At 42.1% G+C, this 12,219-nt stretch overlaps 1 pseudogene; it reads left to right on the top strand.

Moving 5' to 3' along the window:
- Positions 1–477: 477 nt before the first annotated feature.
- On the top strand, positions 478–2,208 carry LOC110301424 (annotated as a pseudogene).
- The last annotated feature ends 10,011 nt before the right edge of the window (positions 2,209–12,219 follow it).

Genomic DNA, 12,219 nt, shown 5'->3' with positions numbered 1-12,219 from the left:
AGAAGAAGAAGAAGAAGAAGAAGAAGAAGAAGAAGAAGAAGAAGAAGAAGAAGAAGAAGAAGAAGAAGAANAGAAGAAGAAGAAGAAGAAGAAGAAGAAGAAGAAGAAGAAGAAGAAGAAGAAGAAGAAGAAGAAGAAGAAGAAGAAGAAGAAGAAGAAGAAGAAACTGTAATAGAGAGCAGGGTTGAATGCATTGCCTCTATTGCTATTGAATATTGACAAGCATAAGAAAAATTTAAGGCTAGCTTACAGAGGACCTAGGGAAGGGGAAAGCCATTTTTAAAGTAATGGCTATTTAAAGGTCATTTGAAAAAGTTATTCTATCACTTTATGCAAATCATTAAGTTGATCTTAAGCTCTTAGGCTTTGGTTGAACTGGGGAGGGGGGGTGACAAGGGGCTGGGCGGGGCGTAATGTGGGTGCACTGCAGGTGGCTAGGGGAGCAGGTTCCTGAATGCATTCCACCATTGACACGTCTGTCACTTGGCCCCAGGGTCCTCCAAAGCCCTAGTGCGGGATGGAAAGGCGCTGATGTCAAGGCAGGATGCTCCTGCTAGCTGCCCATGCACGTCCAGGTGATCATACTGCGGGCTAGCTGCTTGAAAGGCAAGAGCTGGGGCGCCAGCAGCACCGGCGAGGCATACATGGTGATCCAGGTTGGCCTAGAGAAGTACAACCCCTCGGTAGTGGAGAAGATGCAAGGCTGCCCGGGATGGTGCGAAGAGTGTTCATTCGAGCTGCAGCCTGGCGCCCCGGACGGCCTGCTGTGGGCACAGGAGGCAGATGAGGGCCCTGCGCCCTAGACCTTCGGCCCCAGTGTTGCTTGCAAGCTCGTGCTTACCTTCATGCATCTCTCGCTCATCAGCGTGGACAAGTTTCTGGGCCCGGCAAACATAGCTCTAGACATGGTCTTCCTCGCAGTCCGCACCCAGCACATGCAGTGGTACAAGCTACACCCCAAGCCAGGCAAGAAGGAGAAGGAGCGTGGAGAGATCCAGGTGACCATCCAGTTCATGTGAAACAACCTGAGTGCCAGAATGTTTGACTTCTCCATGAAGGGCAAACCGCAGTCACCCTTCAGCAAGCTCAAGGACAAAGAGAAGGGCAAGAAGTATGATCTTGAATTGGCTCAATGATTCTTCCAAGCAGTGCCCTGGAGGACCCTGAGTTAGGCAGCCTGGGCAATATGGGCAAAGCCAAAGTTTCTTCCTCTGAACAAGCTATGTAAGTCCTTGCTCACACAGTCCAATACCTCTTTGGGTTCCCTGTCGTCCACTAGTGTAGCCCTGGTCTACCAGGGCCCTGGAGCTGAGCTCCTCACCAGCTCTCCAAGCCACAGCAGGGGGTCTCAGTCCTTGGATGACCCTTGGGGCAGAGGCAGCCATGGCACCAGCAGCTTAGAAGCAGTTCCTGGACAGGAGGAGCAGACCTGGCTCCAGAGGCCAGTTGCTCTGGAGAGGAGGAGGGGGCCCGACCACCTGAGGGGAAGCCAATCCAGGTTGCCACACCCATAGTGGCATCCTCTGAGGCTGTGGCAGCAGAAAAGGAGCACAAGCCCCCAATGCAGCTCTCCCATCACCACCACCACTACCAAGGGCTGAATCAGATTGAGCTGGGGCATCATGGCTCAGCTGGGGAGAAAGGGAATCCTCTGGGATCCTCCCCCATCATTCATCCCCTGGGGAGGAAAGGGCCAAGAGTAGCTGGTTTGGCCTGAGAGAATCCACGGAACTAACTCAGAAGCCCAGCCACATCCCGTGCTGCTGCCACTGCTGCTACTGCCACCATTGTCCTTCAAGCCACCCCACCCGGATTCTTGGGCGTCACCAACTTGTTTCTCAACTCCTTGCAGAGCAACTCCTTCTTTGAGGATCTCAAAACTGACATAGCACTGAATTCTCTTTCACCTGCTTCTCGTTTCCCCAGTGCTTGGAGGGCCAGCCTGCTCCCCCCCTCCTCTCCCCCGCCCCCCGGAAAGCGATAGCTGAATGGGAAGTCACCTTCAACATCTGTGCTGTTGGCAGGCTGCAGCAAGAGGCCAGGAGTAGGATCCTGGCCCCTGCAGGAATGGGGCTGGAGGAGGAAGAGCTGCAAGACTCCCCCCCACCCCAAGTAAGCCTTCACTCCATTCCTGGAGGGATAGTGAGGACCTGTGGAATGCCTTCCACTGACTGCTCTCAGCTGAGTAGGGCAAGCCTGCTTTCATAGTCACTCTTCGCTCCCCTCCCCACCCTGCCTCTGCTCTGGCTGCTGGAAGGGGACCTTTGAACTCCCACTAGAGCCTTGGGTCTTCCTACCTGCCCATTTTCACACTCAAATTTATGCCCCCTCCCTCCACCCAGAGAATGGAACAAGGTAGTTTGCTGTCAAGATGCAGCAGCAGTGAGCTCTGGGTAGTATCTAGGCCAACACTGTTGACAGCAGAGCTTTAGTCACACCATGAGGCTGCTCAGTTATTTCTTCTCATGGCTGATTCTTCATCTCCATTGCCTCTGGAACCTGAGGGCCTCTTAGGCCACTGGGACAGGAATGGGGACTAAGCTGCTTGCTTGTCTGTGCACCATAGACAATCAGGGTACCTACGCTTGAACCTATGCCTATACCCTAAGAGCAAGGAACCTATGTGTTTTAGTCTTGTTTCTCTGTCTAGAGCTGTGTGTGAGCATGCATGATCACAGGGTGGTGGTAGTGGTGGTGGTTTGTGCCTGTGTGTTCTTCAGCTGCTACATGCCCCGCTTCAGACCTTCCCACACCATGTCCCAGTAGTGGTGGGAGGTGGGGCTAGGTGGAAAAGAATGACTTCTTGCTCCTAAGCTCCTTCCTACCTCCCTAACCTGAGACTCTCCAGGTTGGGGTTTTGGTCTGCTCATGTTCTGTGGACCAGGACTCCATGTCTGTTGTTATCACATGTCTGATGCCAAACTGTGTTGCTGGGGACTCAGAATGTTGGGACAGCAATTAAAAATGTGCCTTTTGTGGGTGAAGACAAAAGTCTCTGGATGTAGACGTATTTCTGGCCACGGTGTCCCCTCCCTCCTGTTGAGCACATGAAAATGGCTGTTAGGGTCCTGAAAGGGGGCTGTGGACCAGGCTTTTGACTACCCTGATAAGTACCTCAGTTAAGACTCTGGCAAACCTGCTGCCACCTCCTAAGTCTTCTTCCCACTTCCTGGTCCTCCCTCAACCCTTACTTTGAGTATCCTGGGATAAAAATCTAGTGCACAGTAGGTCTGAAGCTATCCTGCACCTTATTGTGTCTGGCCTTGGGTCCCAGTTTTGTTGGACCAGTGAACTTGTTTCGAAGTAGGAGGCTTCACTTGGCCTTAGGAGACACATAGGAAAATGCCTTGTGGCTCTGCAGTTGTTCTGTCCCTGTTGTATAGTCCCTCCCGCTCACCAAACTCTCCTGCCTTGTCTGGCTTGGCTGACATGCATTTTGAAGTCAAGTATCTGCCCTGTGGTCCAACTAACTTCTAGCTTGCTTGTGAATACAGCCAGTCTCCCCATGGCGTGTGTGTGTGTGTGTGTGTGTGTGTGTGTGTGTGTGTGTGTGTGAAGGAGGTGAGATGCAGTAACAAGATGCTTTGGGCCAAGTGGAGAGGCAGTAATTTCTTTCCAGCTGTCTCTTAATGACAAGGTCATGTGTTCACTCAGAACACCTCAGGAGAGTATTCTCAATGGATGATGTCAGTCTTCTGCTAGCATAGAGCAGATGAACCATAGTGGGGCCCACCACTATGCAGTTACCAACTATATGTCAACGAAAGATAAGGAAAGTAGCCACTAGTTCCCAGAATTTGGGGGTGGGGGGTAGTCCTTGGGTATTTGAGGTGTGTCTTGAGGAACTGAATCCCTCTGCTAGGTAGTCTCCTGGGCTTTAATTGGTCCCATCCCTGTCTCTCATCTTTCATCCATTTCTGCTGTTTGGCTTCCCTACATTGCCAGGGCAGTTGTATCTTCCAAACTGAGACCAGGATTTTGCTCATTATGTCTGCTCCTTACCACACACTGCAGTGTGCAGCTGGACAGGCAGTGAGCAGGTACAGCTCTTCTCTGCCCTTTGTCTTCCTAGTTAAAACTCTTGTCTATAAAGAACTTGTTCTTCATGTTTTGAACACTTTATGAAGAATAAAAAGTTCATGCACCATGAAAAAATAAAAAGAATATGGCCTTCCAGTCTGAGACAGTGCCCTGAGCAGGCCTTGGGTGCTAGCTCCACACCTAGTACCACAACACCCAGAGGAAGCTTGACTCCCAGACACTCTAACATGCCCAGGATCATAGAATCATAGGTGAGGAAGCCACAACATCTGTCCCAATACCTGTAGTAATTGGAACCAGCAGGATCCAGGGAGCAGGAACCCTGCCCAGACAGTGGCACAGGTTCCTTCCAGTCTGAGCCTATACCCTGAGCAGACTTGGATGCTAGCTCCACATCCAGTAACACAACACACAGAGGAAGCTCAACTCCCAGGTGCTTTAACATATCCAGAATCATAAGATTTGAGAAGCTTGGTCACACCAGTATTTCAGGATTCCATATATATATATATATATATATATATATATATATATATATATATATATATATGATAGTGGAGATTCCCAACTTAAAGGGCCAGTAAATATTTACAACAAAATTATAGAAGAAAACTTCCCTAACCTAGAAATGAAATGCCCATAAATATGCAAGAAGCCTACAGAACTCCAAACAGACTGGACAGAAAAGAAATTCCTCCTGTCACATAATATTCAAAATGTCAAATGCACACACAAAAAAGAAAGAATATTAAAACCAGTAAGGGTAAAAGGTCAAATAACATATCTATCAAATAAGCAGACCTATCAGAATTGCACAAGACTTCTCACCGGAGACTATAAGAGCCAGAAGATTCTGGCCAGATGTCACTTGGACCGTAAGAGAACACAAATGTCTGCCCAGACTACTATATCCAGTGAAAATCTAAGTTACCATAAATAGAAAAATCAAGATATTCCACGATAAGACCAAATTAGAACAATATCTTTCCACAAGTATAGCCCTACAAAGGAAAAGAGATGGGCAACTCCAACACAAGGAGGGAAATTACACCCTGGAAAAATCAACACAGTAATCTGTCAATAAACTCAAAAGAAGATAGCCATAACAACATAATTCCACATCTAGCAACAAAAATAACAGGAAGCAACAATCACTTTTTCTTAATATCTCTTAATATCAATGGACTCAATTCCCCAATAAAATGACATGCTGCATAAATGGTCCAATAACAGACTGCATAAACGAACAGGACCCAACATTTTGTTGCATAAAGGAAATTCACCTCAGTGACAAAGACAGATATTTTCTCAAATTAAAGGATGGAAAACAATTTTCCAAGCAAATGGTCCCAAGAAACAAGGTGGAATAGCCATTCTAATATCAAATAAATTCGACTTTCACCCAAATATTATTTAAAAAGATAAGGAAGGATATTTCATATGCCTAAAAGGAAAATTCTAACAAGATGAACTCTAAATTCTGAATATCTATGCTCCAAATGCAAGGGCATCCACATTTATAAAAGAAACTTTACAAAAGCTCAAAGCACACATTGAACCTCACACAATAATACTGGGAGACGTCAACATCCCACTTTCAGCAATGGACAGATTCAAGAAACATAGCCTAAACAGAAACATAGCCTAAACAGAGACACAGTGAACCTAACAGAAGTTATGAAAAAATGGATTTAACACATATTTATAGAAAATTTTCTAAAACAAAAGAATATACCTTCTTCAAAGCACCTATTGGTACCTTCTCTAAAACTGACCATATAATCGGTCACAATCAGACCTCAACAGATAAGTTTGAAATTATCCCATGCTGCCTGTCAGATCACTGTGGATTAAGACTGGTCTTCGATAGCAAGAAAACAACAGAACTCCCACATACACGTGGAAGATGAACAATTATCTACTCAATGATAACTTGGTCAAGGAAGAAAGAAAGAAAGAAAGAAAGAAAGAAAGAAAGAAAGAAAGAAAGAAAGAAAGAAAGAAAGAAATTAAAACATTTTAGAATTTATTGAAAATGAAGATACAACATACCCAAACTTATGGGACACAATGAAAGCAATACTAAGAGAAAAACTCATGGCTGTGAGTGCCTCCAAAAAGAAACTGAAGAAAGCATAAGCTAGCAACCAGACAGCACACCTGAAAGCTCTAGAACAAAAAGAAGCAAATACCCTGAAGAGGAGTAGGCAGCAGGAAATAATCAAACTCAGGGCTAAATTCAACCAAGTAGAAATAAAAAGAACTATACAAGGAATCAACCATAAGATGGTTCTTTGAGAAAATCAACATGATAGACAAACCTGTAACCAGACTAACCAGAAGGCACAGAGACAGTATCCAAATTTACAAAATCAGAATTGAAAAATAAGATAAAACAACCTAAACCAAAGAAATAAAAAGAAAATGCATCAGATCCTACTGCAAAAGCCTATACTCAACAAAACTGGAAAATCTGGATGAAATGGACAATTTTCTAGACAGATACAAGGTACCAAAGTTAAATCAAGATCAGATAAATGATCTAAACACTCGAATATCCCCCTAAAGAAATAGAAACAGTAATTAATAGTCTCAAAGAAAGGAAGAAAGAAAGAAAGAAAGGAAGAAAGGAAGGAAGGAAGGAAGAAAGGAAGAAGGGGAGAAAAAAAGAAAAGAAAAGAAAAGAAAAGAAAAGAAAAGAAAAGAAAAGAAAAGAAAAGAAAAGAAAAGAAAAGAAAAGAAAAGAAAAGGCCCAGGACCTGATGGATTTAGTGCAGATTTCTATCAGACCTTCAAAGTGGGATTGCAAGCTGATATAACAATTCTGGAAATCATTCTGGCAGTTCTTCAGAAAATTGGACATAGTATTTCCTGAGGACCCAGCTATACCACTCCTGAGCATATACTCAAAATATGCTCCAACATATAACAAGGACACATGTTCCACTATGCTCATAGCAGTCTTACTTATAATAACCAGACTCTGGAAATAACCCAGATGTCCCTCAACAGAGGAATAGATAGAGAAAATATGGTACACTTACACAATGTAATACTACTCAGCTTGTGTGTGTTTCCAGGAAATTTCTCTTTTTTTATTAGATATTTTCTTTATTTACATTTCAAATATTATCCCCTTTCCTGGTTTCCCCTGGATGGCTTTATTGTGCATCAATAGGTTATCCCCTATATGCTCCTTCTCCCCCTGCTGACCAACCCACCACTCTGTTTCCTGGCCCTCGCATTCCCCTATACTGTGGCACAGAACCTTCACAGGACCAAGGGTCTCTCTTCCCATTGATGACTGACTAGGCCATCCTTTGCTGTATATGCAGATAGAGCCATGAGTCTAAAAACAATAAATTCAAGAAATTCTTTGGCAAATGTATGGAACTAGAAAATATCATCCTGAATGAGATAACCCAAACACAAAAACCACTCATGGTATGCATTCACTGATAAATGGATATTAGACCAAAAGCTCTGAATACCCATCACAGAGCACATAAAGCTCAAGAAGAAGGAAGACCAAAGTGTGAGTGTTCTAGTCCTTCTTAGAAGGGGGAACAAAATATTCAAGGAAGGAAATATGGAGACATAGTGTGCAGCAGAGACTTAAGGAAAGACCATCCAGAGAATGCTCCTTCTGGCATTCAATCCTATATGCAGTTGCCAAACACAGACACTATTGTGGATGCCAAGAAGTGCATAGTGACAGTCTGATATAGCTGACTACTTAGAGGCTCTACCAGAGCCTGACAAATACAGAGATTGATGCTTACAGCTAAACATTGGACTGAACATGGAGCCCCCAATGGAGGAGTTAGAAAAAATACTGAAGGAGCTGAAGGGGTTTGAAACTTCATAGAAAGAACAACAATATCAACCAATCAGATGCCCACCCCCATCTCCCAGGGACTAAAACACATTCAAGGAGTACACACAGAGGGACCCATGGCTCTAGCCCCATATGTAGCAGAGGATGGCTTTATTGTGCATCAAACACATTTCAAGTTTAGATCATAAACAAACAGAATTTGTATAGAGAGTTTTTTTTTTTTAATGCCAATCCCAGAAATGATTTCTGAAACACAAAGAAATGTCTCAAAGATAGCCTGTATGATTAATAAAACTACCACATAAATAAATGAGAGTAGTGGCCCTTGGTCCTGTGAAGGCTTGATTCCCCGGTATAGGGGAATCCAAGGGCAGGAAGTTGAGAGTGGGTGGTTTGGTGGACGAACACCCTCACAGAAGCAGTTGGAGGGGGATAGGATAGAGGATTTCCTCGGGGTGGGGGTGGGGGTGACCAGGAAACGGGATAACATTTGAAATGTAAATAAATAAAATATTCACTTAAAAAGAATATGATAAAAATATGATACATTAAAGCAACACATGTCAGAAAACTGTTGACAACCATGATTATTCATCAGCAACTAACAATTTACAGAATTTATATTTTGTAAAACTGTGGTCCTCAATTCACTCATTTTTTGATTAATTTCTGCTCATATTTTTGTTATGATATTGGTAGTTTTATTAATCATACAGGCTATTTTTGAGACATTTCTTTGTGTTTCAGAAATCATTTCTGTGTTTGGCAAAAAAACAAAACAAAACAAAAAAAACACCAAAAAAACCTCTATGCAAATTCTGTTTGTTTATGATCTAAACATGAAATTATCCCCAGAGGCATATTTGATTGAACCTTTCATCCACAATTGATGGCACTGCTCTGAATGTGCCTCTGTCACCATAAGCCCTGCTATCCTTATATGGCATTGTAGATTATACTTGTTCAAAGCATAAGCCAAATAAACTCCTCCTTACATCTTATTTTTATAGGTTATTTGGTTAAGGAAATGAGAAAGGTAATTACTACAATAACTTTATTTCTATCTCAATATATGATCTTATTGTACTTTCCTACAACTTCAGGAAAATAATACACCTTCATTCAGTCATTCAGTCATTCATATACAGTATTGTAATCTAGTTTCAGCTCTTATTTATTCATTTAAAGGAAAATAATACCTAGAAAGAAGAGTTCCAATTATTTTCCTAGATAAAATTTGTGGATCCATTGACCATAGGTGGATTGACAGGGAAGGTCACGAAGCAGTATGTTTCCTCACTGAAATGGAGATTCATCCACAGGTCACCTTATTTTCTAGTATTGTGGCACAGACCCTGTCATAGAACAAAACTGGGACACAGAGAGAAGCTTAAATGCCAATTTTACCCTCTGATAGGTAAGAAACTCAACTAATCACATATCAAAGAGACTGATGCCTGATGTGACGTGGGAACGAACCATAGGCTGAAGAGTTTACAGGCAGACCGGTCTGGCAAAATCATATACCCCGTGGTTTCGTTACAGTGCAATCTTGGGAAGAAAAGCTGTTGTTGAAGAAATACATATTAGTAAACTATAGATAAATTTTATGGAAACATGTAATGTGTGGAAAAGCAGGGCCTAATGCATGGTAGAACCCTGTACCATTCTAGTTGTAGTTGAGGCTACATGAATTTGTATGTGTACAAAAATTCATTGGGATACATTACCAGATAATATTAATTTCATTGTATGATAATATATATGCTTTAAATAACAACAATTTTGAAGAATTTACACATCGAAAGAAGCAATTTCTATAAGAGTTAAATATAAGTATAATATAATTTTAAATTGTCAAAAGTTTAACATTTAAGGAAAAGAGCACCAAGTTATTTGATTGAATGCAACAATGTGGTCATAGTTATCAGTTAGTATTACTATTCTCTACATCCAGTGTATTTGGGTCCAAGGAGGAAAATGAAAGGGTAAATTAACTGAAAATGAATATGAAGAAAATCTATGGGTATTTATAATTTATTCAGGAAATGCAAAAATGTAAGATTAAAATTTATCAGAACATCTTGGAATTGAAATAATTTGTTCCTAATCACACATTTGCAAAGTACTAAAAGTAAAATAATCATTAGATTAAAATAGTCAACAATTGTGCCATATGGCTGTACCTATGAATATAGTATTAAAATGTTTAGCAAAGAAATCAAAGAGGGATTACATCAACGGTTCTTACAGTCAATTATAAGAAGGGAAACTCTAGAGATCTGTGCTTCAAATTTATCACTATCATTTAAAATGTGAGGGTGATGCATTGTGCATGTATGTTTGCGTGTGTCTGTTTATGTTTCTTTTTTTAAAATTACTTTTTTTTTCTACAGCCTAGCTGTTGCTTCCTCGTGGTCCCCCCTCCAACAGTTCCTTATCCCATTCCTCTTCCCCTGTCTCCAAGGGGATGGCCCCCTACCCCACCAGGCCTCCTCACTCCCCGGGGCCTCATGTCTCTCAAGGATTAGACACATTTTCTCCCACTGAGGTGAAACCAGGCAATCCTCTGATATATATGATTCAGGGAGCCTTGAACCAACTCATTTATGCTGCCTGGTTGGTGGCTCAGTGTCTGAGAGATCTGAGGGGTCCGGGTTAGTTAGGACTCAAGGTCTTCCTATAGAGTCACCATCCTCCTCAGCCTCTTCCAGCCTTTCCCTAATTCAACCATAGGGGTCCCTGACTTCAGTCCAATAGTTGGGTGTGCAAGTATCTGCATCTGTTTCAGTGAGCTGCTTGTTAGGCCTCTCAGAGGACAGCCATGCTAGGCTCCTGTTTGTGTGTGTGTGTGTGTGTGTGTGTGTGTGTGTGTGTGTGTGTGTGTGTATATTTACACATCTTATAAAATTTTACATTCACATGTAGCTTTGTAAGACATCTTAGAATTAGTTGTCCCTCCTGACTTCCTCCTCTGACCCAGTCTTCCCAGTTCTCCTCACTTAACCCTTTCCTTTTTTCCTTTTCCCATTCATAGCATTTGTGTTCTGTTATCTCCCCTTTCTAGCCTCCTGGATTATGTAAGTCTAAAGCTAACTGCAAAAGTCTAAACGAACTGATCACAGGATCCAAAATACTGAAAATATGTGATTTGTAGTTCTGGGTGCCAGATACAGCAAAACAATATTTTATGTGAGGAATGTGACTCAGCATTACAAAGCCAGTTTATCCTGTGAAGGTGCTGGGTTCAATCTTCAGTACCACTAAAATCCAACACTCCAAAAGTTTAAACAATAGTTGAATAAGATAATATTTATCATCAAAATACTCTCTTCCTTCAAAAGTAAAGAACCCATTAAACTAAAATAGAAAGAATATTTGCAGAATTTGAAGAGATAGATACATTTCTGTATCACTCCTGGACTCATCCTACAAGTATAGATAATGGCATCTATTACTTTTGCTCCCGTCAAAGGCATACTCCATAAACCTTGTGAGTCATAGGACTGCCCAAGTTCTTAATATGTAAACTGTTAAGCTGGAATTTTGCTCTGATTCCTATAGCTTTGAGGTCCCTTGAAATTAACTATGATATAGTGACTATTTGGGGGAATGATTTGAGCGTGAGGCTCAGCAACACTGGGTGCAAATTTATTCAAATTGACCCTAAAGAAGCCATAGATCTCTGTTGTGAAACACACTATAGTGTTTTATAGAGTGCCAGGGAAGTTAAAGAAGATAAAGCCTTTTCTAGAGAGCCACTGTGGATGCAAAAATCAACAGCACAACCACAATTCATGGACTGTGCTTCTATAATATAGGGTCCAGTGTCTGTATTTTCAGCAGACTGGCTGTTTTGTAATGGATTTTTAAGTGATCTGCAAATCTATGGCCTAGAAAAGGAAATGAAATGAAGAGAAAAATATTTTTAGAGACAAAATTGGGCAAGTATGTTCATTCCAAATGGAATTAACTAACCCCCATGTACATGACCTCAGAAAAGCCACATTGGGGTTGCCATGCAAGGCAGTTGGTAATAACTATTCTGGTCCTTGAGATAAACATTCCTCTCATCCTCTCTCTATAGGTCAAGGTTCATGAGAACTCAGATAACTGACTCCAATAAAGTAAAGTACCTGGTGAAAGATGGAGTTATAACCTGCACAGTCTGGACTAAAGGTCATTGCACCAAAGCATGTCTCCACCCTTTCAAAGATTCACCAACCTCTTACCTCCAAAAGGATCCTTGAAAAGCAAAGCCTTAGCCCGGCATGGTGGCGCACGCCTTTAATCCCAGCACTCGGGAGGCAGAGGCAGGCGGATTTCTGAGTTCGAGGCCA

The sequence above is a fragment of the Mus caroli genome, chromosome 9 (genome assembly GCF_900094665.2).
Source record: "Mus caroli chromosome 9, CAROLI_EIJ_v1.1, whole genome shotgun sequence".
NCBI classification, from domain to species: Eukaryota; Metazoa; Chordata; class Mammalia; order Rodentia; family Muridae; genus Mus; species Mus caroli.
This window is presented reverse-complemented; position numbering and strand designations above follow the sequence as displayed.